At 40.5% G+C, this 25,953-nt stretch overlaps 2 long non-coding RNA genes across 2 annotated transcripts in view; one reads left to right on the top strand and one right to left on the bottom strand.

Moving 5' to 3' along the window:
* Positions 1-1,027: 1,027 nt before the first annotated feature.
* LOC140713970 (uncharacterized) lies at positions 1,028-17,952 on the top strand. Its single transcript, XR_012095790.1, has 3 exons — positions 1,028-1,182; positions 12,491-12,705; positions 17,742-17,952. It is a non-coding gene; the product is annotated as an uncharacterized lncRNA (long non-coding RNA).
* A 2,719-nt stretch (positions 17,953-20,671) lies between these two features.
* Positions 20,672-25,953, bottom strand: part of LOC140713969 (uncharacterized) — a 126,931-nt gene continuing 121,649 nt past the window's right edge. Inside the window, exon 3 of the long non-coding RNA XR_012095789.1 lies at positions 20,672-22,176. This is a non-coding gene — a long non-coding RNA (uncharacterized lncRNA). The remainder of the gene's footprint in view (positions 22,177-25,953) is intronic.

The raw sequence follows: 25,953 nt of genomic DNA, 5'->3' as shown, positions 1-25,953 counted from the left end.
TTTTCTCTCGTCAAAACATACTCATCAGGTCTTTTGTAACACACATCAACAGCCTGCTTTTGAACATCTTACCTTAAGCTGTACTTCAAGTCATCAGGATTTCATTCCCTTTGATTGTGCATGACTACAATTTTACACACAATTACTCATGAAGATATTGAATTAACTAATGTTTTTCTATATACTTAGAACTTAGCTTTTTAGTGAAGCAGTGGCTGTGTTACATTATTACAGCTGTGATCCAATTGATTCGTTACATACCAATTGTGCAAGGATTTAAATTAAACAGAATCATGTTGTAACATGCACGCCACAGATATTCTAATAAAATATTACCCAAATCAGAACGTTCTCTAAATTAGATTTTAAATTAAAGTTAAATTTATATCATTCACCCTTCACTGGTAGATTACTTTTAAGAATATAGCTGGTTATCTGTGTGCGATATCCCCTTTTCTCCTTCTCGGAGAACGGTAACAGCTCTTCTAGTGGCATGCATATTCATGAACCTACCCAGATGAGGTAGGACTGGTAAGGCTCATAAAATTATGTAAATCAACGTTCTTTAAAGAGTTCATTGTTCTCACAAATGCAATATAAATACTAATCTGTTTTCCGTTGAACACATTCTTTCCTTTAGCATAAACAGTGCTTGCATGCATGGGTTCTCTAAGTCTTGTTGATTCTGAAAACTGCTTATCCCGATGATCTCTAGGTAATATATATTTTCACCTATACAGGTGACTGCGCCTGCTAATGGCTAGTATGTTCTAATTCAATGCACACAAAATGCTGGAGGAACTCAAGAGGTCGAGCAGCATCTGGAATTAAGAGTTGACGTTTCGGGTAATGTTTTGATGAAAAATACACAAAGGTGTTTTGATGGGAAAGGTTATTGGTCTAAGTATACATTGAAAGGCTTTTGAATGAATTTAATTTCAGCAATAATTTGGGCATGAATATTTCCCTAGATATTTAAGGACAAATTCAAAGCAGATAGAACTACAGCTGTTACCTTTTGCATAGATCTATGATTTTGTGAACGGCCAGGAGTTCAGAGAAGCTGGGCGCCTGGATTTTACAAACACAAAGCCTTCATCTCCCTTCCTTTCCAGTCCCGATGAAAGGTCTTGGTCTGAAACATTGTCGACTTACTCCTTTCCATTGATTCTGCCTGACCTGGTGAGTTTGTCCAGCATTTTGTGTGTGTTGCTCTTGATTTCCTGCATTTGCAGAACCCCTTGTGTTTAACCAACACATGTCATTGGATGGCCTCCTTCAAATAGATTAAATGATTGTTAAATGAGCCCAAGCAAACAGAATGGTTTCTGGGTACTTATAAGAACTCAAAGGCATTGACAACAAAATGATCTGAAGGCATTATAAACATACTTTCTTCAGCATTAGATTTGTCAACTTTAGACATAGTTGTTTAGTCCTTCATTGAAATACACCATCCTTACACTCGTATCACTGATCGAAGATGTCTATTATTGGTTCACTCTGCCTTCCCAGATGGAATAGGAAGGCAGAAGGCATTCAACTTCCATCTGTGCAAAGGAATACTCTCCACTTGCCCTGATGAGCATAGCTTCACTCAAGAACCCCAACAAGATCTAGGAAATAAACCACCACCTTTTCCGAAGCTTCCACACCCTTCCTGTAATGCCGTGCCCAGAACTCCATACAATATCCAAGTGCAGCGTAACCAAAGTTTTATATAAGCTGTAACATGACTTTCTGACTCTTATATTCACTGCCCCAACCACTGAAAGCAAGCATGCAGAAAGCGTTTTACCTGTTACTAATATATGTTTAAGTGGGTTTTTTGAAATTACTTTGAAGCTTATGAATCGCTGGGGTAAATACTCACAGCGTGAGATAGGATTGCTCAGACAAATGGAGAAATCAGTCAAGTTTAGAGAGAGGCTTATGATTATAAAACAGAAAATGTGTCCGCCAGTGTCACGTGTACATTTAAACATTGAGTTAACTGCCTCGCTTGCACTAACAGCCAACACAACCCAGGGAAGTGTTGAGGACAGACTGCAAGTGTCACCACACATTCTAGCACCAAAGTAGCATACCCACAATGCTTAGCAGAACAACACAGAACACAACACAACAAAACATAAATAACAAAGCAGTAACAGAAAGACAAGCCCAGTTCCTCCTTCCCATCCACACACCTGTTCACAGACACCATCAGTCCTCCAATGCACAGGCCTCCTGCCTCATAGATAATGGGCCTCTGACTTCAACTTCTCCAGTGCAATTCAGACATAGACCCAAGGCTTTGGCCATTGGGTATTAACTTCTGGACTTCCAGTTGATCTTAAGACTTTCATCTTTGCTATTGACCCTAGGACTAGCCGATGACTGGGCTTCCAAACTTTAGGCCACAAACTCCAGACTTGCCGACTTGTGTACCTAGAGGATCACCAGCCCTCGTGCCTCCTGCTCAGATGGACATCCAATTCTGGGACCCACTGACCTGGGGGAACTCGCTGACCCAGAGGACCAGGACCCCCTCATCCTTCTGGTCCCTGTCCACAGAGCTTGGCGTCTACGGATTTCCTTCATCACATGTCCATGTCACTGGCTTTCAAGTGGAGAGCAGGGACCTGGACTCAGGATGTATTTTGTCCCACATCCACATCAGAATTGCATACAATAGTACAGAGTGGAGGCCTAGACTCTGGATGTCCTTTGTCTTCCACCCACATCAATGGCCTTTGAATGCAGAGCGGTGGCCTAGACTCTGTCCTAACCTCTAACTCCTCCCCATTCCTGTCCATAAACATACCCATATCCCTGTCCCTGAAACCCTAATCTGACACATAATGCCCCTCTCTATCCCCCTAACCATTCCTACAGTCTTAAGAAGACAACTCAGTATGTATGAGCGATGAGTTTAACAGAGACTGCAGCTTCACACCATCTATAACCTATTGGAAGCTTTATAACTTGCTAGGTGGTTAAATTGCCAGCACTTCTACAAAGGCCTCTAGAAGAACATTCAAAAACCTTGGAACCTATGATGATGGGCCAATACCTGAAACAATGCATAATTACAGACCACACACACGGCGACGTTTTCTTTTCTCCCCTTTCCCATTGGGTAGAAGATACAAAAGCCTGAAGGCACGTGCCACCAAGCTCAAGGACAGCTTCTGTTACCAGACTCTCAGATGGATCTTTTGTATAATAAGATGGACAGTTGGCCTTACAACTACCTCATTATGATTTTGCATTTTATCATTTACCTGCACTGCACTTTTTCGCTGACATTTACATTTATTCTGCTCTGTTACTGTTTTATGTCATTTTAGCTGACAGCATTGAATAGTGATTTGACCTGTATAAACAGTATGCAAGACAAGATATTCACTGTATTTTGGGGTATGTGAAATTGATTAAAAAAACCAAACTAAACCGCTCTGCCTGAGCTGCTGAGTTTCTCCGAGTTTTTTTTCTGGAGACAGAAGTATGCAGATGATAAACAAACAAAATGCTAGAGCAACTCAGTGCGTCAGGCAGGAGTTACGGAGGGAAATGGACAACCGACTTCTCAAGTTGAGACCGTTCAGCTGGACTGAAAGGGGGCAGGCAGAGAGGCAGTATGAAGGGGTGAGAGGAAGGGGTGGAGCAAGAGCTGACAGGTGAGGGTGATAGGCAGATGGAGGAGGAAAGAGTGGAAATATCAGCAGAGGCTGGGAGTTAATGGGAAAAGGCAACAAAGGACTGCTATAGTGGAATACGAGTAAAGGAAGCTGGAGCAGGGAATCAAACAAAGGAGGTGGGCTGGACAGATGGGAACAGTAATGTCTGTTTTTATTTTAGATTTCCAACATGTGTTATTTTCAACCTTACATGTTAATACATTCCTTCAATAAATCACAGGTCCAGATTCTCATTTTGATTAACAGCCACATCAGCCTCCCCTTTAAGATGTGCAGATTTTCTTTAATTTGGATAATCATTCACAGTGTTCCACTTGTAGCGACTCACCCGGCTGATCAACATGCAGATTGCTGAAATCACAGCAGTATTGAGCAGGCAGCACAAAGAAAGAATGGTGTTTGCACTGGAGCTGAGCATGGGTTAACCCTGCACTTGAATACCAAGCAGAATTCTGGGGCTTTTGAATTTAACTTTCAAATATAAAGATCTCAAAAACAAATTGGAAGTTATAATGAAGAACTGTCTTATGAGAATCTTTTCTGAGATAAATTAGCAGCAGGCTGAAAGCAGTCAAGGTAAAAAGCCTTCTTCAGAAGAAATGAGGCAGCTCGGAGCCCGAGTTATTTATCTGAGACAAACCATTCATCTGCAGGCAGCCTTCCTGCATCTAATTTCCCTCAGTGTCTAATCTTACTGCTATCAAAAGATAAACCCTTTTATTTATTCATATTTTACCAACTGCACATTCACACCATTTCAATAGCATAATCAATGCATGCAATAATGCAGCTCGCTTATCTCTCTTTAGCTGGCTGATGAGTGTCCAATTTAATATGGCAGCTGGATATCCTTGTAAACAGTATAAATGCATATATATATGACATTTGTAAGACATGCTATCAAGAAATAACACATTGCATAATGAGGCCCTTAAACTGACAGCTCCTTATGGCAATGTCAGGGGAAAGATTCCATTTGACAACTGATACTGAGATACATTATAAACCCTAAACTCAATTACTGCATATTTGCAGCTTGCTGCTGGAACACCTAAAAATAGAAGAACTCGAGACGTTTTGCTGGAGGGTTATTTTTTTAAATATCATGATAGTGTTGTCACCTCTGCCTTTTCATATCTTCCACACCGATTTTAGGTCAGAACAGTTGAGTTGGAGAAAGATAAGTGATCTTTTACCTCTGATGCATCAACTCCTTACCAATCTAGACAGATGAGAGCATCTATTTTCCTAGAATGTGTATTAAGAGCCCACCGTGAAATTATTGCACTTGCTTGCATTGGTTACAGTTGGTTTGGAGAGAGTGTGCAGATGGGAGGTCAAATTATCATGCAGGGCAAGTTTTCACAATGCTAAATGCCAAAACATCAAACCACATCCTAACAAAGAAACTTCTCCACTGAAGTTAAATATCAACTAAAAAGAGGAATTATTTCTTTGGGATTTTCTCAAAAGAATAACTTCTAAATCCTTTGCAGACATGACTTGGAACATAGAACAGTACAGCAGAACACAGGCCTTTTGATCCATTATGTTATGCCAAACTAATTAAATTAATAATTAAGTGCCTGAATGAACTAATCCCTTCTGCCATCACAATGTCTATATCTCCATTCTCTGCATGCCCATAAGCCTATCTAGGAGCCTTTTAGACATCTTAATTGTTACTTGCCTGCAACCATCACTCCTGTCAATGCCACAACAATCTGATCGCTTGCCTCTCTCAGTAACCTGAGCTATATTGCACCAGGCACTGAGGTCTCATCTACTTTAATGTTTATGAGACCAAACACAATGTTTTTATCACAAATGCCCTACTATATTTGGAGAGAGGGGAAAGAGAAAGACAGAGAGAGTTAGAGTTAAACTCATCCACAACAGCAATCTTGTTGTTTTTGCTCATTTTCCCAATCTGCCTCAATATCTCTTTCCCAATGTCCTGGTGGTTTTTGTGGGGTCTACCAATATAATGTCACCAGAGTGATTCCACTCATAACTCATTCTTAATTATATAGCAGAAATTCTCTTTGTTCTATACTTGACTAGGTTTGGGTGGCCAGTTCATCTTTGGATAAGATCACTGAATGCTGCAGTTAACCATATTTTCAACATCCACAAAATGCTGGAGGAGCTCAGCAAGTCAGGCAGCATCTATGCAATGGAATACACAGTCAAAGTTTCAGACTGAGACCCTTCAAAAGAAATCCTGTCAATTGCTCAAGATTTCCAGCATTGCAGAATCTCTTGCCTTTATATATTCAACATCCTCTTTTACTGTCATTTTAATTAAAGATACATTCAGTGTATTAACAGGGAGCTATATTCAAAGGAGGAAACAAGGCTCTGATATTTTAATTGTATTCAGGTTCTTTCAACACCCTGCTTAAAATACAAAGGTACTCAATTTACTCTTGTATCTCACTATTTGAAAGTGGTTAACAACACCATTGTTAAGAGCATTAGACCATTAGTAATACTGCTGAATAACAATAGAACAGCAGGAGGCATCAATGGTGATGAGGATTTTGTTGCAAAATCTTTTTAAAATAGCCTAAAAAATTGTTTGGTCCATCATTGCCTCTGGCCTTCCTCAATCTCAAACCTGATATTTTATTGACAAAGAGCACAAAATTGGGATCAATATTCTTCAAAGTTCAGAATCGATTTATTATCATAGTACATATTTGTCATCATATACAACTCTGAGATTTATTTTCTTGCAGGTATATTCAATAATAAAATCAATGAAAGATTGCACCAACTGTGCATATAACCAGTGTGCAAAGGACAACAAACTACACAAATACAAAAAGAAAGGAGAAATAATAATAATAATAATAATAATAATAATAATAATAATAATAATAATAATAATAATAATAAATATTGAGAACATGAGATGAAGGGTCCTTGAAAATGAGTCCATTGGTTGTGGGAACACTTAAATGTTGGGGCAAGTGAAGTTGAGTGAAGTCATCTCCTTAGGTTCAAGAGATTGATGATTGAGAGGTAATAACTGTTCCTGAACTTGAAGATGAGAACCCAGAGGCTCCTATACCTTTTCCCTGATGGCAGCATCAAGAAGAGAGCATGACCTGGGTGGGGGGTGTCCCTGATGATAAATGTTGCTTTCTTGTGACAACACTCCTTGTAGGTGTGCTCAATAGTGGGGAGAGTTTTACCCATGATAGACTTTGCCACATCATCAATTTTTGTACGAATTTCCATTCAATGGCATTGGTGCTTCCATACCAGGCTGTGATGCAGCCAGTAAATATACTCTGCACCACACATCTATGGAAAATAGTTAAAGTTTTGGATATCATGCTAAATCTTTGCAAGCTCTTTAAGAAGTAGAGACCTTGGCCTGCTTTCTTCATAATATGCTAGGCCCAGGACAGGTCCTCCGAAATGCTAACACAGAGGTTGCTGATCCTCTCCAGGACTGGCTCATGGAGCTCTAAAATCAGTTCCTTGGTCTCGCTGACCTTGAGTAAAAAGTTGTTGTGGAACCACTCAGCCAGATTTTCAATCGCCTTCCTATATATTGACTCATCACCACCTTTGATTCGGCCAACGACAGTGGTGTTATCAGCAAACTTAAATAGGGCATTGCAGCTGTAAGTAAAAAGTGAGTAGAGCAGGGGACTGAGCTCACAGCCTCTGCTGATGGAGATTGTGGAGGAGATGTTGCTGCCAATCTGAACTGACTGGGGTCTGCAAGTAAGGAAACGGAGCATCCAATTGCACACGGAGGTATTGGGGCCAAGGTCTTGAAGCTTATTGATTAGCTTTGAGGGGAGGATGGTGTTGAATGCTGAGCTGCAGGTGATAAAAAGCATCTTGATGTATGCATCCTTGCTATCCAGATGTTCCAGGGTTGAGTGAACAGCCAATCAGATGGCATCTGCTGTGGACCTGTTGTGCATTAGAGCAGACCTAAGTTGCTTCTCAGGCAGGAGCTAATACGTTTAATCACCAACCTAAGTGGGACTGGACAATAGTCATTGAGGCAGGTTACCACGTTCTTCTGTATAATTGAAGCCTGCTTGAAGAGGGTCGGTACCTCAGAATGCCAAAGTGGGAACTTAAAGATCTCAATGAACACTCCAGCACCGGTGTTTAGTACTTGGCCAGGTACCCCATCAGGGCCGGATGATTTCCATGGGTTCACCCTCCGGAAGGATGCTTGCACATTGGCCTCAGAGTCTGAAATCACAGGATCATCAGAGGCTGTGGGGTTTTGCGATGGTTCCTGCATGTTCTGACGGAATTATTTAAAAAAAACACAAAGCAAAGACTATAGGGTGAAATGAAAATCATCCACACAAGAGATTCTGCAGATGCTTTAAATCTTGAGCAATTAGCAAAAAGGAGGAATTCAGCGTTAGGCAGCATCCATGGAGGAAGATAAGCAGTCCGTGTATCGAGACAAGATCCTTCATCAGGACTGGAAAGGAAAGGGTCTGAAGCCAGAATAAGAAGCTAGGGGCAGGGGAGTAGTACAAGCTGTGGAAGGAAGGTAAACCAGGTGAAGAGGAAGGTAGGTGGGTGGGAAAGGAATGAAAGGGAATACTGGGAGGTGGTGTTGGCACGTGGCCTAGTGGATAAGGCATCGGTCTAGTGATCTGAAGGTCACTGGTTCGAGCCTTAGCTGAGGCAGTGCTTTGTGTCCTTGAGCAAGGCACTTAACAACACACTGCTCTGCGACGACACTGGTGCCAAGCTGCTTGGGTCCTAGTGCCCTTCCCATGGACAACATCGGTGGCGTGGAGAGGGGAAGGCTTGTAGCTTGGGCAACTGCCGGTCTACCATACAACCCTGCCCAGGCCTGCGCCCTGGAAACCTTCCAAGGCGCAAATCCATGGTCTCATGAGACTAATGGATGCCTAAATACTGGGAGGTGATAGGTTGAAGAAGGACAGATACGAGAGGACAGTAGAAAAGAAGAAAAATATGATAGTAAAGGACATATCACCCACTCACCTTCCCCCTCACCTATCACCTGCCAGTTTGTACTTGTCCCCCTCCCCTGCCCTTCTCATTTCAGCTTCTGCCCCTTTCCTTTCCAGTCCTGATGAAAAGTCTTGACCAAAAACACTGACTGTTTATTCCCCTCTATAGATGCTGCCAGACCCATTGACTTCTTACGGCATTTTGACAGTGAAGATATCAGTGAAGCTTAGATTACTTCTGTTAATGTAGGCACATCTCTAGGAAAGGCAGGTCCCTGTGTTCAAGCGATTCAGAATGTGAAAGGCTGTAAATCTTCTTCACTTGAATACAAATCCCACTAGCATCCAACTGAAGAAAAACTACACTGCATCACATTTTGTGAAAATTTTAATTAAAAAAGATCACAAACACTGATGATAAACATCCCATGACATATTGGAATAGATTATCAGCCTTGTTGTAAATTTCAGACATGCACTGCAAAGCAACATTTGATCATTTAAATTAATGACAAAAATGTAACATGCAGGGAAATGTTAAGTTATTTTGTGTCAAAAATTAATCAAACTTTTGCAATAGTGATATTTCCAATATCAGCAAACAACAAGGCTGACATGTTTTACCAATCCACCCACTTCCTAGCTGCAACTCCATCTCCAAGCTCATTTCTCTATTTTTCATTATTACTAAACAATGTAGTCCAGCCTGTATTCAAGTTCAAAGTTCAATGTAAGACAGGTAGATATCATTATATACAACCTGAAATTCATTTTCTAGTGGGCATTCATAGTAGAACAAAGAAATACAATAGAATCAATGAAAAGCTACACACAAAGACTGACAATCAATGAGCAAGCTGTGCAAATACAAATTAATCAATCAATAAGTGAATGAATAAATAGCATTGAGAACAGGAGTTGTAGAGGCCTTGAAATTGAGACCATACGTTGTGGTATCAGTTCAGTACTGAGGTGAGTGATTTATCCACACTGGTTCAGGGGTCTGATGGTTTAAAGATAATAATTGTTCCTGAACCTGGTGGTGTTGGACCTAAGGCTTCTGTACCTCCTTCCCAATGAGAGCAGGGAGAAGAGAGTATGGCCTGGATGGTGGGTGTCCTTGAGGATGGAGGCTGCTTTCTTGTGGAAAAGCTCCTCGTAGATGTGCTCAGTGCTGGGGAGAGCTTTTCCTGTTCAAGACCTTTGGCCAATCACTTGCAAATTGTGTAGATGTAAAATAAAGAAGCATTATTGCTTCTGAATAATGAAGCTATGGGTTAAAGTCCCATAGACACATTTATTGGGACAACTGAATGTGAAAATCCTAGGCTGGTGCTAGATTGTAGTATCAATGGATTGCTTGTTGTCAGATACGCCAACTTTGGATTAGATACTTTAGTTGATACTGTCTTCTCTTTCAGATGGAGTTAAATAATATGTGGCAGAGCAAGGGAAATGCTCCCAATCTATTGATCAAATTTACCTCTCAGTCAAAAATCACTAAAAAATAATTGTCACATTTAGGGTGGCTCATTAGCAAAGATAAAATTTAGCAAAGAGTCAAATTTATTATCATGGATTTATGTTGTGAAATTTATTGTTTCTCAAAAGAGGAATAGTGGTAACTGTTGACTGTTCAGAAATATCATAGCAGAGGGAAAGAAGCTGATCCTAAAACACTGAGTGTGGGTCTTCAGGCTCCTGTGCCTCCTTCCCAATAGCAGCAATGAGAAGAGGGCATGTCCTAGATGATGAGGGTCCTCAATGATAGAGGCATCTTTCCACAGACATAGCAGCTGAATTGTCTATGCCGTACTATATGACACTGACTAAAACATTTTTGTTTGTAAATGTTTGCTGTCTGGAAATTTGTTGCCATGTTTCTCAGTGCCTGCAAAAGCACAGGCCTTCTGCGCGTTTGAGCAGAGATTCCTTCTTGTCAACTGTTTGCAACCCAAACACATAGCAAGTCAAAATGCTGCCGTGATACCCGAGTCCTTACAGACCAGAAGACACCTGCATTCCTGTGGCAGCCAGAAAACCCAAAAACCACTGATCTGCCCAAAGCTTGTTCATACGTCAGGTTATTATAAGCTGGGAAGACTCACACTTAAATGGATGTGGAGAACTTGGAAAATGGTAAGGTAATGAAAAATAATGGATACATGGAAACCTGATTCCCTTCCCCCTGCCCCTCCTCCACCACCACTACCCTCATGACACTTAATTCCTTTTGTCATCTCAACTCATGTATGTAACATATTGCTCTTGTGAGATAACATCTTTACTGACAGGGTGTGGTGGTACAAATCACTCTGCTTGGCAGGAGAGACTTGTGGCTGTGAAGCAACCTCTGGTTCTGGGGCCTTCTCTGTGATGGGTTGCAGGAGTTGACTCTCTAACTGCAGGAAATGGTTCTGAGAGCTCTGGACACCTTTCTTCTGGACTTGTTGGCATCCTGAACAGTGCAGGGCAAGTTGCTCGATCTGCTGATTTATCCCAGGCCACCAAACAAAGCTTCAAGCCAACGCTTTAATTTTGACCACGCCTCAATGACCTCCTCCAACACTTCAGCTCTCAAATTGGTTGGTAGAATAACTTTCAGTCCTCACATAAGGCAACCCTCATCAAGGGCAAGTTCATCCCAGCACTGGTAAAAATGGGGGAACTAGAATTTCTGCTGGACTTTCCAACCATTTTAGATGGCTATCTAAACCAGAGACAGTATGGGCCTTCTCTGGTTTTCCTTTGGATAATATCTGCTGTATTAAGAAGACATTCTACTTGCATTAAGAAGAATACATCAAGAGGAGTGTTCTCTTTTATAAATTATTTAGATCCTTTCTTTTCCAAGGGTAAATGGGACAATCCACCAGCATTTCCATGATTAGTCATCCTCTTGAATTTGATCTTGTATTTGTTTCCTCTACAAAGCAGAGCCCAACTCTGCACACATGCTGTTGTGGTTAGTAAAGCAGCCTTCTGTGGATTGAAAATGGGCACAAATGAATGATGATTAGTAATGAGGGTAAACTCTCTCCAATACAAGTACTGGTTGAAACATTTTACATCCCAAATCAGACTCAAGACCTCCCTGTCAATCTCTGTGTAATTTTTCTCTGCAGCAGTAAGAGAATGTGATGCAAATGCTATGGGGCATTCACTTCCATCGTGCAGAACATGTGACAAGACTGCACCAATACCATAAGGCACAAGCAAGCCTCACTGGACGCTGCAGATCATAATGTTTGAGTACCGTGTCTGGCATCACCACTTCCTTTGCCTTTTGGAAAGCCACCTCACACTGTTTTGTGCATTGCCAGTTCTTCCTGATCTGTAGTAATGAGTTCAAGGGGTGGAGCACAGTAGCCAGGTTTGGCAGGAGTCTGTTATTGTAATTGACAAATCCTAAAAAGGACCACAAATGTGACATGTCATTTGGCCTTGGGATGTCCAAATCAACCTGAATTTTCTCCGCATGGTTGTGTAAACCCTTGTGCAACAATAGTGTGACCACAGTAAGTAATGGTTGGTTTAAAGAATTCACACTTGTTGTATCGTGTTCTGGGTCAATAATGGTCTAATCGTTTTAACATGGTTTTGAGATTTTGGAGATTTTCCTTATCATTCTCACCGATAACAATGATAATATCCAGGTAACACTTGGCAGCACCTGGTGCATAGCTTACTGCCATTCCAAAATTAATCCTACTATAGCAATAAAGCCTCTCATGAGTATTTATGGTGAGAAACACTTTGGACTCTTCTTCCATTTCAATCAGTAAATAGGCCTCAGCTAATCCCATTTTTTTTTTTTGAAATGTTTCCCCCCAGAAAGGTTTGCAAAAAAACCTCTGTCCTGGGCACAGAGTATTGATCTACTTTCACTGCCTGACTGATCCTGACAGACCTATTCTTAGACACTGGGAACATTGGTTTTGCCCATGGACTCCACTCAACCTTCGAATGAATTCTTTCAGCCTCCACCTGATCTAGCTCTGGCTACTTTGTAACAGATGGTATAAAGAGATGGATGGGCAATGTAAAACGTGAGTATGGCATTTTCATTTAACTTTATTTTGCCCTTGGTATGTTTGAGTTTTCCAATACCATCCTTGAACATTGCTGTGGCATCATCCAGTACCTTTCTTAATACATTTTCAATTGATTCTATTACAAGGGATGTGACATGCAAATAGTATTGGATCTCCAATCAAGTTGTAGTTGTCTCAGCCAATCACAGCCCTGCAATACTGCCCTGCTGTTTTTACTACATACAAGTCCAATTGTGCTTGTTAGTTGCCATTCCCACAGGAGCTATCTTTTCTCCACTAAGTTTTTAGTTGGATATCCGCAGGCTTCAGTTCAGTATTTTTGAACTACCATTCAAACTCATTTTGTGGAGGGACAGAAACAGACGAGCCAAAGTCCAATTCCATTTTAATTAATTTGTTGTTCCCTTCTGGTGTAAGTCATATTGCTTGTCTCCTGTTAGCTTTCACTTTGTACATCCCAAGGCTATCCAGTCCTGTGTCATTCTTATCATCATCATATTTTTTATCAACAAAAAGAGCACTAATTTGCATGTTGAAGCTGCAACTTGACTTTTTAGCTTTTTTCTCTTCACTGTGCAGTCCATTTATTTCTGCCTGCCCAACATAATCTTGGTAAGTGTTCTACTTTGTTATATTTTCTGCGAGTTTTGCCTTTAAACCAAAATTGATCTGATGTATGTGAGCCACTATCACAATGGTAACACAATTTGTTTGGCCAGGCAGGGTCCTGTTTAGATGTTGCAATTTTGTTCATGCTAACTTGCATCCCTGAATGCAACTCAATAGTGTTTCTGGTAGCTGTTTCCATTGATTCAGAAATTTCAACAGTTCTTTTAAATGAGAGCAGTCTTTCAGTTAGGTGCAGTTTTATTTAAGATTCCACAAATTAAACAGTCTCTCAATGCATCATTAAGTCCATCATTGAACTGACAATACTCAGACGATTTCCTCAATTCAGCCACATAAGCTGAAATGGACTCCCCTTCTTTTTGATTCTGCTTATGAAACTGAAACCATTTAAAATCTACAATACTTTGATTCTAAATGTACCTGCATTTTGCTCACAATATTAGCAGAATTCATTTCAGCTGGCTTGGTCAGAACAGTTAACCTTCAAAACAAGTGGTATGTTCTTCCACCTATTGGCCTCGTTAACACTGACACTTTTCATTGGCTATTTCATTTGCTTCAAAATACTACTCAATTCATTCAGTGTACATCAATCAGTTATCTGTGGTGTAATTGAATACATCTATCTTTCTGGTGTAGCCAGCTATTCTGTTTTTAAAAAATTATTATTAATATCACCCTGTACTCACTGTTTGTAACTGGAGAATTTTGTCCATTTCCTGCCTTTTATTTTTAAACTCTACTCTCTCCCTCCAAACAAAAAAAAAACATGCTGTGCTTCAACAAGTACAGCAGGTAGTTGTCTTGGGTTTGTTTAAGACTTCTTTGTTGTCACTTTTATGTTTTGTAACTCCAGTCCATGTAAAGTATCATTGCCAACTTTGCTACTGAAAAAATCAGCCTAGTGGAGATGGCAGTCAGCAAAGCCTCCCCTTCCCCAACATGATGAACCACAGAGTGGCCAAAATACACCAGCTGTGTCAAGAGCTCTGATCCTTGACCAAACCTCACGGGGGAGCTGAGCGAAGAAGAGAAACCACCTCTTGTCGAGCTCCGTAACATCCTCAGAAGCAAGTTTATGACACTGTGCAGGGCAGAACGGCAGAGAAGATGGGGAAGAGTGAGAGCCAGGAAATAAACCACCTTATTGGGAACCCCTACAGATTCACCAAGCAACTGCTAGGACAGTCGCATAGTGGGCAACTCACATGTTCCAAGCAAGAGATGGATCTGCACCTTCAGAACTCCCTCAGCAACCAAGAGGGTGTGGAAGCTAGGAAACAATAGCACCCTAGTAAATCCTCCTCCTCTTGCAGTTGAGTTCAATGGAAAGGAGCCAAGTCAGAAGGAGATCCATGAAGAAGTCAGAGCATCCAAACCTATTTCTGCCCCTGATCCATGTGAAGTACTCTACAAGTTGAACAAGCACTGTCCTAAGCTCCTCAAGCTACTTTGGAAATTCCTTTGGGTTACCTGGCATAGGGGAAAGGTTGCAGACCAGTGGATGTGTGCTGAGGGAGTCTGGATCTCCCTATTTGACCACCCTACGGTTCATCAAGAGGAGACCTCAAAGGACTTTGAGCAGCTTAGATTCATCTCACTGCTCAATGTGGAAGGGAAGATATTTTTCAGTGTCATTTCCCATCACTTGACTGAATTTCTCCTCAAAAGTGGCTATATTGAAACATCTGTACAGAAAAAGCAGGTTTGCAGAGTGCCAGAGCACCTGGAACACAAGGGCATGAATTTCCAGCTGATCAGCGAAGTGCACAAAGGGAAGGAAATCTAGTCATAACATGGTTAGACCTTGCCAACGAGTACAGATCATTGCCACAAAAGCTGATGGACATTGCAGTGAATCGACATCATGGTCTGAGGGAGATAAAGGACCTCATCCTGGACTACTACAGGAACTTCAGATTGAGAACCTCCTCAGGAATGTTTACACCAGCCTGGCACTGACTATAGACCAGTTAGCCTCACCTCAGTGGTTGAGAAGATGTTAGAATCAATTGCTAAGGATGAGGTTATGGTGTACTTGGTGACATAGGACAAGATAGTACAAAGTCAGCATGGTTCCCTTCAGGGAAAATCCTGCCTGACAAATCTGTTGGAATTCTTTGAGGAGATTACAAGTAGGATAAAAGGGATACAGTGATCCAAAGGCAGTCTTTGGATTTTCAGAAGGCCTTTGACAAGGTACCACAAATGAGGCTGCTTACCAAGTTAAGAGCTCATGGTATTACAGGAGAGTTACTAATGTGGTTTGAGCATTGGCTGATTGGGAGCAGGGAATAAAAGGATCCTTTCCTGGTCGGCTGCCAGTAACTGGTGGTGTTCCGCAGAGCTCGGTAGTGGGACCACATCTTTTTATGCTGTATAAAAATGATTCAGATGATGGTATAGATGCCTCTTTTGCCAAGTTTGCAGATGATATGAAGATTGGTGGAGGGGCAGGTAGTGTTGAGGAAACAGGTAGGATTCAGAAGAACTTAGACAAATTAGGAGAATGGGCAAGAAAGTGGCAAATGAAATGCAATGTTGGAAAATGCATGGTCATGCACTTTAGTAGTAGAAATAAATATGTGAACTATTTTCTTAACAGGGAGTAAATCCAGGAATTTGAGATGCAGAGGGACTTGGGAGTCCTTGTGCAGAATACCCTGAAGGTTAACTTGCAGGTTGAGTTGGTGGTGAGTAAAGCAAATGTCAGGTCAGCATTCATTTCGAGAGGTCTCGTGTACAAGAGCATGAATGTGATGCTGAGGATTGAGAAGGCACTGGTGAGGCCTCATCTTGAGTATTGTGAACAGCTTTGGGAACTTCATCTTAGAAAAGTTATGCTGGCATTGGAGAGGGTCCAGAGGAGGTTCACAAGATGATTCCAGGAATGAAAGGTTTATCTTATGAGGAACGTTTGATGACTCTGGGTCTGTACTCGCTGGAATTCAGAAGAATGAGGGGGGATCTCATTGAAACCTTTCGGATGTTGAAAGGCCTAGACACAGTAGATGTGGAAAGGATGTTTCCCATGGTGGGAGATTCTAGGACAGGAGGGTACAGCCTCAGGATAGAGGGGCACATTTTCAAAACAGATGCAGAGAAATTTCTTTAGCCAAAGGGTAGTGAATTTGTGGAATTTGTTGCTACATGCAGCTGTGAAGGCCAGGTTGTTGGGTGTATTTAAGGCAGAGGTTGATAGGTTCTTGATTAGACATGACATCAAAGGTTGCGGGGAGAAGGCCGGGAACTGGGGTTGAGGAGGAGATTAAAAAAAAAAGGATCAGCCATGATCGTATAGCGGAGCACACTCAATGGACCAGATGGCCTAATTCTGCTCCTATGTCTTATGGTCTTATAGATGGGTATTATAACCAAATGTACAATCTCAGTGAACGACTTCTCCATGATCATGAACATGATGGTTAAGGCAGCCCAAGTGGAGTGTAGAGGCCCTTTGACCAAGACAGGTGTGTAGCAGCCCCTAATCAGAGCCTTCATGGATGACGTCACAATGACAATTACATCAGTCCCCAGCAATTCCATGGTCTCGAGAAGCTCATCACATGAGCAAAGATGAGGTTTAATCCAGAGAATTCCTGATCTCTCATGTTAAAGAAAGGCAAACTTACAGGCAAGTTCCATTCTCATTGAATGGTATTTCTACCTCATCCATCTCTGAGAAACAGTCAAGGGCTTGGGGAAGGTCTTTGACTGCAGCCTAAGAGATGCAGCTGCCAATCAGAAGACCGCTAAAGAATTAAAGACTGGCTCACCAGCGTGCACAAGTCAGACCTACCTGGCAAGTTCAAGGCCTGCATCTACCAGCATGGAGTCTTCTCCCAAATCCTCTGGCTAATGAACCAGGAATGGAAAGTGTAACAAATTCAATGATCAGCCATGTTGTGACTGAATGGCAAATCAGACAGGAGTGGGAAAGTGGTCGGCTTCTTTTCCTATTTTACCTTTGAAGACATTCAATGGATAAACTTCTCAGAAGAATCATGCTTGCCATGATTTGAAATACATTTGAATTTCATTAAGTGTGATCTACCACTCACTCTTGTGCTGAGATTCCTCATTGTCCATCAGTCACCTGGTTCAAACTTGCTGGTTAAGGGCATTGTGTCAAGGACATGCATGCTTGTGTACTGTAATTTGGTGACAATAGACAAGTCCTGACAAAAAGACATTTGACTAGTGTTAAACCCACATTCCCAGATTTGTGGCTTGTCAGAGCATCAAGATTCTGAAATACATCAGAAGCATTTAAAACAATGAAAAGACAAATAAACTAAAAATATTGAAACAAAAATTAAGCAAATAAGAATGCATAAAGGTCATCCAAAAACATTAAAATAATTAAAATGTATTTATCATTCTTACCTTTCTCTTCACAGTTATTAAATTGCCACTGAAAAGAACAGCCTTGCAGATCCAGTATCGTGTCATACCTGAACAGATTTCTCAAAGTAAACAATAGTGAATCTCCATGGAGCCTGCTGTTTAATTTGCCAAATTAGAATCTGTCAATGTTGGGACATTTGCAAAAAAAATCACTCAGTATGGAAATGGCCAATGTATTGCATTAAAGATGTGGTATTTCCAGTTTCTTTCTCCTCACTAGCGATAGTGTGATTTAGTTTGGTAAATCTATTATATGAATCAATCAGCACATTGTTTGTAAGCACAATAAAAAAATGTGATCCTATACACTTCTTTACCAGGTATATGCTTTAAACACTAATGCTGTCTGTTCATGGTATTCAGAGGTGCTTTTATTAAACTGATACTTTTACTGTTATTTTAATAGCCTGAATGGGGGTAGCAAATCAAGTCCTTCCTTGCCATGCTAGCAAAGGCAGAAACATACCCATCCTCAGGAAAATGTGTCCTCTCTGCAGAGTCTGATGATATTTTAACCTTGTACCTCTGAAATGAAGGCTCGCAGATCAAGTACCGTAGATTCCGGACTACAGAGCGCACCTGATTAAAAGCCGCAGGCTCTAATTTTAGAAAGAAAATCAATTTTGTACTTGTACAAGCCGCACCGGATTTTAAGCCGCAGGTGTCCCACGTTGTAATATGAGATATTTACACAGAAAGATATTACACGTGAGGATTTTTTAACTTGTAATTAAATCCGTATGGTAACATAAACAAATACATATTGCAAATGCTTTTTTTCGAACCGTGCCTGTAACACGGCTACTTTTAAATATACATACGTATCGGTAACACACAAATTACGTTGCGTATACTTTTTTACTGAACAGTGCACGAACAACATTCCAATATCTCCTAACGACTGGTAAAAAAATATATACTGCAGCCTACCAGGAAAAGTTATTGATCGCCTTTAACTTAAAAGCTGCATCATATGTTTGCAGCGTTCTCGCGCGGGTCTAATGCGCTCGCCCCCTCCTTTCCGTTTATCGCAAACCGGTATTTTCCCCACAAGACGCGGTGAAACCGGATGTGACGTCATAGCATCCCGGGATGTAGTACAGAAAACAAATATACTTAAAACACTTCTAACTTTAATTAGAAAATACTAACAAATGAATTACTAAGCGAAAATATTATAAACTAAATAACTGCCATAAAGGCAGCACAATGCTTTTCTTCGAGTGTTTTCCATGTTGATGAGGGTGAGTACAAATGACTGATTTACAATAATTTAATTGTGAAAGTGCGCTTGATTTATCGTACAATTTCATTGGACCTCTGTGAACTACTCATCAATTTTTTTGGTCTACTGTTACGAGGCAAAATGTTTTTGGCGGCATTAAAAAAAAACCATGCATTAGCCGCACCGTAGTAAAGGCCGCAGTGTTCAAAGCTGTTCTGGGAAAAAAGTAGCGGCTTATAATCCGGAATCTACGGTAGTTCAGACACACCAGTCTAGGGAAAGAACTGCAATATCCAATGTAACAGTAGCAAGGCCAGAATTTTTGACATTTCCCCTAAATGTTTCTAATCAATGGCATTAACTAGGATGTTGATGCTGGGGAGCTGGTTATTTATAATGCCAATGAATACCAAAGTCGCTGTTTAGACTTTCTCTTGTTGCAAATGGTTATGCCTGGTGCTTTTATAATACCACTGTAACTTGACCATTTTCCACCTATCCCTAAAACGTTGGGCTGGGCTTTCAATGTTGAGCTGGATCCCACAACCAAGCACATCCTTCCTTTCCCACACCCCCCCCCCCCCCGCACTACTTTCTGTTTTCCACAGGGATCACTCCCTAGGCAACTCCCTTGTCCATTCGTCCCTCGCCACTGATCTCCCTCCTGGCACTTATACTTGCAAGCAGAACAAGTGCTACACCTGTCCTTACACCTCCTCCCTCACTACCATTCAGGGCCCCAAACAGTCCTTCCAGGTGAGGCAATACTTCACCTGTGAGTCTGTTGGGATCATCTACTGTATCCGGCGCTCCCAGTGTGGCCTCCTGTATATCGGTGAGACCCAACGTAGATTGGGAGACCGCTTAGCCGGGCATCTATGCTCCATCTGCCAGAAGGAGCGGGATCTCACTGTGGCCACCCGTTTTAATTCTACTTTCCATTCCCATTTCGATATGTCAGTCCATGGCCTCCTCTACTGTTGCAATGAGACCACACTCAAGTTGGAGGAGCAACACCTTATATTCCATCTGGGTAACCTCCAACATGATGACATGAACATCAATTTCTCGATCTTCTGGTAATGCCCCCCCATCTCCTTCACCATTCCCCATCCCTTTTTCCCTCTCTTATTGCCTTACCATCGCCTTCCTCTGGTGCTCTTCCCTCTTTTCTTTCTTCCATGGCCTTCTGTCCTCTCCTATTAGATTCCCCCTTCTCCAGCCTTGTATCTCTTTCACCAATCATCTTACAAGCTCTTTACTTCATCCCTCCCCCCTCCCAGTTTCACCTATCATCTTGTGTTTCTCCACCCCCTCCCCCTATCTTTTAAATCTTCTCCTCATCTTTTTTTTCTCCAGACCCACTGAAGGGCCTGGGCCCGAAACGTTGACCGTACACTTTTCCATTGATGCTGCTAGGCCTGCTGAACTCCCCCAGCATTTTGTATGTGTTGTTTCAATGATCACAACCTTCTTTCTTTTAAAGTCTGACTCTAATCAATGAGTTTTCCCTTCCATTTTCCTTTCATGTGACCAGTGTATCTGAATACCACACATAGCCAAATGTTACTTTGATGTCATGGTTATCCACTCTTACCTCAGACGTGGAATTTAGCTCTTTAGTCCAGTGTGCTATTATTACACATAAATACTGATGGATTCCCTACAGAATCCTGTTAAAATTGTTCCAAGTGGAATTGAATATTGCAGTATATTCACATTCACAGAACAAGATTGACAGAATAGACATCATCTCATTTAACATGTAGGAAAGTAGAAGTTTTCTTCCACAATCCTAGACTGAATTTGAATCAAATCCCTGCTGCCTCATCCAGGTTTCAAAATTTCTTTTTAAGATCAAAATGGAACTAAATTACAGAAATGATTCAAGTCATTACAGTTCTGAAATAATCTTGTATCTTGAGGTCACACATTTTAAATACAAACCATTACTTGAATGTTGTTAGGACAATGATAATATTTTGATTATGTGTCAACTGAGTATACAGGAGTATGCTAAGAAAAAGCCATCTCCAAATTGTAGGTCTCATGTAATCAGGCAATAATATTACCTTCAATTGAAAATAGATTGCAATTGCTCACTAGACTTTAAAAGAGCTACTGTACAGTAATAAAATCAATTTATCACTTTTCAGAGTTATCTAAATTTTAATACATTCTCAGTGTACTGTTTTTTAAAAATGTCTATTACATTCTTTGCATTTTATTTACTCTTTGTAATGCAATCTTTTTTAACTCCTACCTCAAGGTCTGCTGGTAATTATGGAGAAAGCGCATGCTGCTAATTTTCAACATGTTATATACCCTTGCTTCGCTACACATCTAATACCACCTAATTTAGGCAACTATATTTGAAATCATTTATACCTGCTATAGGTGATTAATAAAAAAAATGATTAAAACTGAGCTCCATTACTTTACACAGTATAATTTCTGCAGATGATGTGGAAGGAAATAGAAAGAAGTTCAGTCTAAATCTAATTTGCCATTGCCAGTAATTACTGTCGTTTATTTACATATGTTTACAATATACCTGGGTGTTCTTTCTGTTTTACTGGAATACTACAGTAGTTCTAAGATGGTTTGGTTACAATTACTCCTGTTTTGCTACAGCACACCATCCCATAACATCTACTGTTCCTTTTCTTTGAAACTGCCTGACCTGTCCCTTCTTACGCAAACATACAAAGCAGGAACGTTGCTCCCAAGCTACAGGTGTCTTCCAGGCCACTTGATCCGACAGCTGCTGCACGTTGCATTGATTTGATCCCAGCAGTTTTCTCTCCAATTGAGTTTAATTATTTCCAATTAGAAAGTTTAAGAACATTTCTTTACCGATTTGTAATGTATCTTCTGCACAGTTTAGGAAACAATTAAAATGAATTGTAGGTAGTACAAATTGCCTTCAGTCAACCAGACCCTTATTTTACTCTCCATTTGCTTTCTGCTTGAGTTGTAAACAGTGCAAAACAAAACTACGAAGAAAAACCAAATAGATTTATCCCTGGCTTATTTTGCACTGTTATTCAAGAACAATTTCAGCATCAGAATCATTCAGTTTCGATGGCCATCACACAAAGTACTCATGCAGATATCCAAAATGTCAACTATGCTGAATTCTGATAAACAGTCACTTCCAGTTCCAGCAAATCCGTTTGCAGTTTCTGTACCAGGCGGCCAATCTGAAACAGAATCAATGATTTACAATGTCATATATTTCAATAAACGTTTTGAGAGAAGACAACATGATTCAAGCACATCAAAATTATTGGTGAGTTGTCCATATGCAAAGTTATTTGACCAATAAGTCAGTGGAATTAATGCCGGGTTATCAGGCTTGTTCGGTGTCATGGTGAGAATGTGCAAACTCTGTATAGCACCTGAAGTCAATGTTTAATTCGAGTCCCGGAGCTGTGAAATAGCATCTCTAATTGTAATGCCCAAGCTGTCCCAAAGTTGATTTCCCAGATTTGAATGGAGTCATTCAAATGGCTTTAGTTCCTCTTGTTCATGTCCGAATCTGATGTCTAGTTTTATGCTGACTGGCCTATTTGGTTTTGTCCTGCCGAAGGGTCTCAGCCCAAAACGTCAACTGTACTCTTTTCCATAGATGCTGCTGGCCTGCTGAGTTCCTCCAACATTGTGTGTATATCGCTTGTTTTTGTACATTCCTGGGCCATTTTACAATGGCCAAGAAACCTATGAACGTCTGCACGTCTTTGGAATATAAGTGAGAAATGGGTTTATTGACATTGTTACAGGGCAAACATATTAGCTCCTGTCAGGCAATACAGGAAGTAAGGATTGAAACCAGCTCACTGGTTTGTGATGCGTAGCTACCAACTGTACTGCTACAATCCCATTTCAAAGAAAAGCAAAGGAAGTTTTCCATAGTATCCTGGCTAATTCTTAATCTTTAAGAAATTTACGTAAAGCAAATTGCCTGGTCACTTATAATTCAAGTTCTTCTTTCTTCTCTCTATATGAAATACCAGAAGATCAAAAAGAATTTTGAAAAAATAAACTACAGGGAAGATGTGTCAAATGGAGTATAACGGATTACTTCATTCACTAAACCTGATGCACTCCAGAGACTTTGCTGTGCTCCTCCTCAATATTAATTTGTAACACTTCTGTGCCACAGAATACAATTAACGTGTTGGGTCTTCAAAATGACAGATGTGAAAGCAATAGAAATGACCGAGTAAATCGAGCGTGTGGCAGCAGTGAGAAATAATCAATACAGAGAAATTAAATAGAATTTCAAAGTATTGATGATATGGCAGCACTCCAGGTTCTTTTAATACTTAACTTGAAGAAAGTGACTTTTAACAGCAAATGAAGGTGATGTATGAGGCTTCTCAGCACAAAGCTACATAATTTGAGATAAACAAACTGTTGATACAACCTAATAAAGTGAAACCTTGTAATCCTGACATGTTGCATTCTAGTTAAAAGGAGCAGACATACTGACATTCATAGCATGTCTGTTACATACAGACATACAGTATATAAGGACAAACAGCAATCTGTTTTGGAATAAACACTACACCTTTGTAAATACAACATCAGAACAATGAAGTCAAATATAATCATTTTGGCTAAGCCTTAATTCTCAGAAAATGCTTTCATTTATATTTAAGAGAATTTCCTCTCCTTTTAATACTCTACCAATTGTGGCTCCATAGTGCAGTTGGTAGGGTTACTTCCTCACAGTTACAATGACCTGGGTTTAATCCTGACCTTCAATGGGAAATCGCATGTTCTCCCTTTGATTACAGGTATCTAGCCTAAGTGATCTGTTTCCTCCCACATCCTAAGGAGGGCAGCAGAGAATTCCCCGGAGGATGTAGAAACTGAACAGGTCAGAGGTTAGGAATCTGGAAGTGAATAACTAACTGTCCAAGCCTGTCCACCATCTACAGGTTTTAAGACAGGAGGTGGTGGAATTCTCTCCACTTGCCTGAGTGAGCGCAGCTTCAACAACACTCAAGAAGCTTAACGTCATACCAGCCAAGGCGGCTCACTTCATTGGCACCCATCAACAATCATTGACCCACCATAGACACTCAGTAGCAACAATCTGTACCATTTACAAATGCAGATGAGTCACCGCAGCAATTCACCATGACAGCAACTTCCAGCGACCTCCATCAGCTTAGCACAAAGGCAGCAAATGCATAGGAAGACAAAAGCACACACTCCAAGACACAGCCTGTCAAAAGTTGAAAAAATATTGTTGTTCAATTACTGTCATTGGGTTAGAATTCTGGAACTCTCTTCCCAATAGAATTTTGGGCATACAGCCTTCAAGAACTGCAATGGCTCAAGAAAGCAGATCATTATCATTCTCTAGGTCAACCATGTGTGGGCAATTAAATGCAAATAAAGCCCCCATCCCTTAGATGAATATATAACATCGTGGATATGATCTTAGGAGGAAGAAAATGATGAGAAAGTAGGGAGAATAATGTGAAAATTATTGGGTTGGCAGAGAGTATATAGACTTACAGTTTTTCTCTGTACTATTGCACTGTGGTGAAAGAACAAGAGGACTATTTGAAATATTGTCTGTTAAGGGCTCATTACTGGGTTCAAAAATGGGAGGGGAAAACTTACCTCAACAGGAACTAAGATGAAAAATAGGAGGTAAATTCTGTCTGTTTACTTAAAAGCTACAATAATCTGCACTTCAAGTATCTGGAAATCCTGAAGTCTCAGCATTTGGTTCACCAGGCACCATTCATTGTGCTCACAAGGCACCATTTCCCACATCCCTTCGGGGTAATAGTGTTCATGTTCCTTTCTACTCAATAGAGCCCCAGTTCCTATGTTTCCTTTAAATCTGCCTGATTCACAGAGAAGTTCATTATAATATGTATAACATCTTTAAAAAATGAGTTAAAATGTTTTTGGACATTAGTGGGAATAACATCCAAACGTCCAATATTCTGAAAAATATGCTCATCCAATAATCCTGAGTCCTAAATCTGCTGGATTGATGGAGTTTTGTGACACCCTTTAATCTTTGGTCAAACAGCATTTAACATATAGCAGGTAAGGACATCTGCTTTTCTTTGTCTCAGCTACCCATTGATTCACATATTGAAGACAGACTTCATTTGTGCTTCCTAAGGATAAAGAGGAGGGTAATGCTGCTGTCAGAACCACGGAATCTGCTATGAAGTCTAGTTTACCTTACACTAATTAAACTGGACAACGGATTTTTTCAAAAGTGTTGCTTCTTCAGAATTTTTTTTGTTTATGATGGACGGCTTGAAGATGAACACAAACATAATTTCAGAATACTTGCATCACGTAGGAATATGGAGAAACAACAAATTAACTTGTATTGAATATAATGTGTTTAATTGCATAATGGTGCTGATGCTTTGCAATAGTTCAACTAAGTTAAAAATATTTTGTTAATGATTTTCATTTGTACTCAGTGCCTAAGGCTTCTCGCTTAAGTGTCCAACAATAATTCGCCAGCACGGATAGATTCCATTTGCCCTGGTATCTTTTTTCCATGACTGCAACATCCTGGTGAAACCTTTCACTATGCTCACCACTAACAGCACCAAGATTTGCAGGGAAGAAATCTAAATGGGAATGCAGAAAATAAATCTTTAGTGACATGTTGCATTTCATGGTTATATATGCTTGAAGCATGCTTTCAACCATCTGCATGTAGTTTATTGCTCTGCAGATGCCGAGAAAAATTTCAACAACTTCCTTGAATACTTTCCATGTGATTTTCTCCGGTCCCACTAGAAATCCTTCAAATTGCCTGTCATTGATGACCTGTTTGATTTGTGGACCAACAAAAATGCTTTCCTTAATCTTGGCATCTGTTATTCTGGGAAGCATCTGTCTCAAATATCAAAATCCTTCATAGAAATTTTTGTGCCTGGTGGTAGCAAATTCCATCCTTACAGTCCTGAACCCAATAATTATTA

Source organism: Hemitrygon akajei, chromosome 20 (genome assembly GCF_048418815.1).
Source record: "Hemitrygon akajei chromosome 20, sHemAka1.3, whole genome shotgun sequence".
NCBI classification, from domain to species: domain Eukaryota; kingdom Metazoa; phylum Chordata; class Chondrichthyes; order Myliobatiformes; family Dasyatidae; genus Hemitrygon; species Hemitrygon akajei.
This window is presented reverse-complemented; position numbering and strand designations above follow the sequence as displayed.